General features: G+C 36.6%; 1 non-coding gene across 1 annotated transcript; it reads left to right on the forward strand.

Annotated features, from left to right (window-relative positions):
• Positions 1 to 398: 398 nt before the first annotated feature.
• TRNAS-UGA (transfer RNA serine (anticodon UGA)) lies at positions 399 to 469 on the forward strand. Its single transcript has one exon. It is a non-coding gene; the product is annotated as a tRNA-Ser (tRNA).
• Positions 470 to 7,270: the final 6,801 nt, after the last annotated feature.

Consider the following 7,270-nt stretch of genomic DNA (forward strand, 5'->3'; position numbering starts at 1 on the left):
TTAACATTAACAATCAATAAAATATTTTCTCTAAATTTTTGTCTCTTTTTTGCTCCAATTGTTTGCATCTCATAAAAAATAAAACTTGATGTAACATTATGCATGCAAATTATGTTTTATGTGCGACCATGACCTATTCTAGAAGCACAGGGTCAGAATTATACTGGTGCATGGAGACAAACTGAAAATTTAAAAATTCAATGGCAAAATTGCTGTCTTTTTCTACTCATTCACAAATAGTTAATGAATGTTATTAAATATGTACAGCAAAATGGAAGGCGTTTCAAATAGAAATCATGCTTCAAAAAACAGTCAAATGAAAAATTATAATATATCCCTCCAGGTGTGACACTTGACATTTGCAGAGTGTCAAACCCCCCAGAAAATGTATAGATATGGCCGAAATAGCTCAGTTGGGAGAGCGTTAGACTGAATCTAAAGGTCCCTGGTCCAATCCCGGGTTTCGGCAAAATGCTTTTTCTTCACCGTTTACATTTTAAGGAGATATTAAACAAAGCACATGGACTGATCATGATCAAAAGGCCTAAAAATCTTAACTATCTACAGAAAACAAAATGTTAAAAATTTGAGAAACGGTAACTTTTTCCTTTTGAACACATGAATGTTTTTTAGTAATTTTTCCTCTATTTTGTTTTATTTCAGATTGACTTAGCTGTAAGAGGATTAAAAGGTAACCTGATAGCTGAAACAGACAGCACTTATCAGACACTAGCTGAATGATTATAGTCAGCTTATTTGACTTTGAAACACTGAGGCATTACTGAGACAAATGTCCTTAAAAAATATGCTGTGGACAAAGTCAAAAAGGCAAAAAACACAAGCTCCACACAGGTCCGTCATCTTTAATTTGAAATATAGGAGGTTTCTACTTTAATGGTGAGACAAAGCATCTACATATTTGACATTGCTCCAGTGAGTAGAGCCCACTTAAAAATGTATGGGTTGCTTGTCTCTGCAAGCAAAAGCTGGGCACTAAACTGGCATACTTGCAATGCTGGATGGTTCAGAGTGAAAACACCTATAGGCTGACAATAGTAATTGCAGGTGTTGATTAACTCATTGTGCAAAATAATTTCTAAAATGTGGTCACTTTGGGAGGTTTTCTGCTGTTTTGGTACTCTGCAAATTTCATCTGCAAGGTATTCCTGCAAAATCTGCATTGCAAAACCCAAATAGGGCTCTTCCTTTCAAAGCCCTGCTGTGTGGCCAAACAGTAGTTTCTGAAGAAATCTGGTGCATCACCGCATTTGTGAGAAATCTAACATTTCTAATATCCAAACAAAATAAATGGAGGTTTAAAAATTAATGCAGACGAAAAGTATGCATATAAAAAATGTTATTTATTGACTTTTTTGGGGTGGTGTGACAAGTTTTTAATCACAAGAAATGGTAACATTTCTGCTGACTAGCATGGAAGGAGTTAAGTTCCAATTGCATGTCGAAGTCAGGATGGCGGAGCTGTCTAAGGCGCTGCGTTCAGGTCGCAGTCTCCCCTGGAGGCGACATCAACATTTAATTTCAAGAAACTTTATCTTCATTTATTGATTAGATGAGGTCAAACAAAACTTAGTAATGTGGTTTTGAAAAATTTGAAAAATTTGAAAAACTTAGTAATGTGGTTTTGAAAAATTTCCTGAGAGTCTTTGGAGTGAATCTGAATTTGTCCTCTCAAAAAAGAACTCTAGGAACATCAAACAGATTTTTTGTGCATATGTCTGTTGTTCTTTTGGCACTAGAAAAATCCTTTGGACAGTCAATGAGGAGGGACTATTTCTCCTCTTTGTGTTCTCTGTCCCTATTAGGGTAGGGAATCAACCTTCTACAGTGCTGTCATGAAATATATCTAGAAACGGATTTGCTGGTAAGTCTACTTTCATAGTTTTCACCTCATACATCAATAGACCATAACGATACTTAATAAACAAAAACTTAACAAGTAGGTAATCATAGTTTAAAAAATGTGAAATGCCCATGTCATTCTGACATGTTTCAGCACATTTTGGGACAAATGGTCTCACTTTTAACATTAACAATCAATAAAATATTTTCTCTACATTTTTGTCTCTTTTTTGCTCCAATTGTTTGCATCTCATAAAAAATAAAACTTGATGTAACATTATGCATGCAAATTGTGTTTTATGTGCGACCATGACCTATTCTAGAAGCACAGGGTCAGAATTATACTGGTGCATGGAGACAAACTGAAAATGTAAAAATTCAATGGCAAAATTGCTGTCTTTTTCTACTCATTCACAAATAGTTAATGAATGTTATTAAATATGTACAGCAAAATGGAAGGCGTTTCAAATAGAAATCATGCTTCAAAAAACAGTCAAATGAAAAATTATAATATATCCCTCCAGGTGTGACACTTGACATTTGCAGAGTGTCAAACCCCCCAGAAAATGTATAGATATGGCCGAAATATCTCAGTTGGGAGAGCGTTAGACTGAAGATCTAAAGGTCCCTGGTCCAATCCCGGGTTTCGGCAAAATGCTTTTTCTTCACCGTTTACATTTTAAGGAGATAATAAACAAAGCACATGGACTGATCATGATCAAAAGGCCTAAAAATCTTAACTATCTACAGAAAATAAAATGTTAAAAATTTGAAAAACGGTAACTTTTTCCTTTTGAACACATGAATGTTTTTTAGTAATTTTTCCTCTATTTTGTTTTATTTCAGATTGACTTAGCTGTAAGAGGATTAAAAGGTAACCTGATAGCTGAAACAGACAGCACTTATCAGACACTAGCTGAATGATTATAGTCAGCTTGTTTGACTTTGAAACACTGAGGCATTACTGAGACAAATGTCCTTAAAAAATATGCTGTGGACAAAGTCAAAAAGGCAAAAAACACAAGCTCCACACAGGTCCGTCATCTTTAATTTGAAATATAGGAGGTTTCTACTTTAATGGTGAGACAAAGCATCTACATATTTGACATTGCTCCAGTGAGTAGAGCCCACTTAAAAATGTATGGGTTGCTTGTCTCTGCAAGCAAAAGCTGGGCACTAAACTGGCATACTTGCAATGCTGGATGGTTCAGAGTGAAAACACCTATAGGCTGACAATAGTAATTGCAGGTGTTGATTAACTCATTGTGCAAAATAATTTCTAAAATGTGGTCACTTTGGGAGGTTTTCTGCTGTTTTGGTACTCTGCAAATTTCATCTGCAAGGTATTCCTGCAAAATCTGCATTGCAAAACCCAAATAGGGCTCTTCCTTTCAAAGCCCTGCTGTGTGGCCAAACAGTAGTTTCTGAAGAAATCTGGTGCATCACCGCATTTGTGAGAAATCTAACATTTCTAATATCCAAACAAAATAAATGGAGGTTTAAAAATTAATGCAGACGAAAAGTACGCATATAAAAAATGTTATTTATTGACTTTTTTGGGGTGGTGTGACAAGTTTTTAATCACAAGAAATGGTAAAATTTCTGCTGACTAGCATGGAAGGAGTTAAATTCCAATTGCATATCGAAGTCAGGATGGCCGAGCGGTCTAAGGCGCTGCGTTCAGGTCGCAGACTCCCACTTCTGACATCAACATTTAATTTCAAGAAACTTTATCTTCATTTATTGATTAGATGAGGTCAAACAAAACTTAGTAATGTGGTTTTGAAAAATTTCCTGAGAGTCTTTGGAGTGAATCTGAATTTGTCCCCTCAAAAAAGAACTCTAGGAACATCAAACAGATTTTTTGTGCATATGTCTGTTGTTCTTTTGGCACTAGAAAAATCCTTTGGACAGTCAATGAGGAGGGACTATTTCACCTCTTTGTGTTCTCTGTCCCTATTAGCCCTCCGTCAGGCGCAATATAGATTCTCCTCAGTTCATGCGCAATGTGCCTGACAAGCACAGGTCAGAAAACCACCTATAGTAGCTTCATATTTCAATTTCAGGACTATAGAAGTAGTCAGTGACCTTCATAGGAATGTATTAAAAGAGATTACACCAAATCAGATGCAAAAAAAAACATTTATTAACCATAAACTTATTAAAACTAAAAGTACCACTTTTCGGTAGTACCGCCAAATAGGCTCCAGTTATCTTTACTTAACTATTGCTTAAATATAAAATTATGGAAAAAAACTTAAAGGATATTGCACTTAGATGTTACTTAATTATTTTCTACTCATCTTCAGTGGTTTCAATTGCAGCAGAAGCAGCACAGGTACACTTAGAAAAGCAAGGCTGGCAGACGAAAGTTGCATGGGAAAGGCAGATTGATTCTTTACATATTTTGCAGTCATATTTAGAAAGCCTTCTGAAACCAGATACAAATGAGCAGGTAGTACAACTGCGTCTTTTAGAAGGTGGTAGAGTCGGTGTTTGTTCTGGAACGTCCTTGGGACGATATCTCTTCAACCGGTGTTGCAGGGCAAGGGGCATTCCAACCGTCTTTGTACTTCTTAGGCTTAGCTCTCCACTCACCAGTTCATTAGCCAATTGTTTTAGGTACATTCTTCTGCGCATTTGTTTAAGTTCATTACCGAGGTAAATTACTTGTGAGTTGATGCCACCCACATTCAGCATTGTAAAGAAGATTACCATCGGCCAGCGTTTGGTATTTCGACTTACATTGAAATTGCCACACATTTGGTCAGCAGTGTCAACGCCGCTTTTGGTCAAATTATAAAAAGTTATGATTTCTGGTTTCCTTAGCTCCCCAGACTCTGGATCAATGGTGTAATCATTATGTAATGAAGAGACCAAAATCACATTTTTCCTCTCGCGTGGGATGTAAGAAACTAAAATCTTTCCATTACTGAACCCAAACATAGTGCTATACTGTTGTTTGCCTTTTGTATATAGAAAATCTGGCGGCAACTGCCTTTTGTTTTTTCTAACAGTTCCCACATATGACAGCTTTTTCGTTTTTAAAAAATCAATCAGATCAAAGTCAGTAAACCAGTTGTCAGCAGTGATATTTCGACCAGATCCAAACATTGGCTCAGCAATTCTCTTTACCACATCACTAGGCTTGTTGCTCACATTGAAAGGACCTGGTGGCTGTCTTCCACAATAAACTTCCATGTTCATAGTGTACATCATCCTTGCATCAACCATGGCAACAATTTTAATTCCATATTTGTTTGGCTTTGATGGTATATATTGCCCAAAACCACATCTTCCACGGAAACCTGGAAGCATCTCATCAATAGTGAGGTTTTGCCCCGGGCAATAGCTTTTTTGACAATTCATAATAAATTGTTGAAATATGTCCCGAATTGGTGCAAGCCGGTCATAACCTTTTCATTCTGTCCAGGTACTTCGATCATCGAAACGGAGGCAACGGATCAGGACTTTGAATCGTTTCAGATTCATCACAAGGCTGAATTTTTCGATGCCATCACCGTCTGTCCCCCACAGCTCCTCCAAACTTTGCCTATTTGCTCTGAAAGCACCAGCTAGGTATAACAAGCCAATAAATGCCTTGAGTTCAATCACATCAGTGTTTTTGATGTCCCTCTCTCTGGAGAATTGCTCTTTGATTGTGTCAATATACTGGTTAGTGAACCGAACAATAGTTTCCAACATGCTATCTGTAATTAGATTACTCCAACATTCCACTGCAGTTTTAGCTTTTCTAGCACTTCCAATAACTCCAGGAAGGTGTGTAATAATATTGTGGGATTCTCTGCGCTGTTTGTTCTTGGGTGCCTTTTTGTTCCACTTTGTATTTTTATCTTTGCCCAAATAATAAGCTAGATCTGTGTCTGTTTCCTCTGTATCAGTGTCATCACCATCCTGCTCTGTTCCAGAATCAGTGTTACATTCTGCTACCTCATCTTCAGATGAAATGTCACTAGATTCCTCTAAATCCTCAGTTACTGCTGGTTCTTCCTCATCATCTTCTAACAAAAAAATCTTCATTTCTTCTAAATGAAGGGGTTTAGATGAATCATACTGTTTTCTGGCCATTGCAGCAGAAAATCTGAAGCAAGAGAGAAAGAGTATGTGTTAGGGTGCAATGTGCCTTAGAAGCCACCCTCCTTTTGTCTAAGAAAACAGTACTTATGTACACTAACTTAGCATTAATCCTTCATAAAACAAGCTAAATACACAATCGTGATGAATAAAAAAAGAAAATACTAACCTTTCAATTTGTGTTGAAATCAGGCGCAATGTGCCTGAGAAGCCAAAGTGTTGATATCTGCTCACTAGAAGATCTGCTGAGTCACTGTGATATCAGGTTTCACAGAGCCTGTAGAGTCAGGAGATAACTAGGAGGGGTGGGGTTTTCTGATAAGTGGGCAAGGAGAGAGAAGTGAAACTAATTACTGTGTGCCTGTCAGATCTATTGTGCCTGACGGAGGGTTAGGGTAGGGAATCAACCTTCTACAGTGCTGTCATGAAATATATCTAGAAACGGATTTGCTGGTAAGTCTACTTTCATAGTTTTCACCTCATACATCAATAGACCATAACGATACTTAATAAACAAAAACTTAACAAGTAGGTAATCATAGTTTAAAAAATGTGAAATGCCCATGTCATTCTGACATGTTTCAGCACATTTTGGGACAATTGGTCTCACTTTTAACATTAACAATCAATAAAATATTTTCTCTAAATTTTTGTCTCTTTTTTGCTCCAATTGTTTGCATCTCATAAAAAATAAAACTTGATGTAACATTATGCATGCAAATTGTGTTTTATGTGTGACCATGACCTATTCTAGAAGCACAGGGTCAGAATTATACTGGTGCATGGAGACAAACTGAAAATGTAAAAATTCAATGGCAAAATTGCTGTCTTTTTCTACTCATTCACAAATAGTTAATGAATGTTATTAAATATGTACAGCAAAATGGAAGGCGTTTCAAATAGAAATCATGCTTCAAAAAACAGTCAAATGAAAAATTATAATATATCCCTCCAGGTGTGACACTTGACATTTGCAGAGTGTCAAACCCCCAAGAAAATGTATAGATATGGCCGAAATAGCTCAGTTGGGAGAGCGTTAGACTGAAGATCTTAAAGGTCCCTGGTCCAATCCCGGGTTTCGGCAAAATGCTTTTTCTTCACCGTTTACAAGTGGTTCAAATCCCACTTCTGACATCAACTTTTAATTTCAAGAAACTTTTTTCTTCATTTATTGATTAGATGAGGTCAAACAAAACTTAGTAATGTGGTTTTGAAAAATTTCCTGAGAGTCTTTGGAGTGAATCTGAATTTGTCCTCTCAAAAAAGAACTCTAGGAACATCAAACAGATTTTTTGTGCATATGTCTGTTGTTCTT

This window comes from Dendrobates tinctorius, unplaced genomic scaffold, assembly GCF_039654945.1.
Source record: "Dendrobates tinctorius isolate UK_male_01 unplaced genomic scaffold, ASM3965494v1 ptg000350l, whole genome shotgun sequence".
Lineage (NCBI taxonomy): Eukaryota > Metazoa > Chordata > Amphibia > Anura > Dendrobatidae > Dendrobates > Dendrobates tinctorius.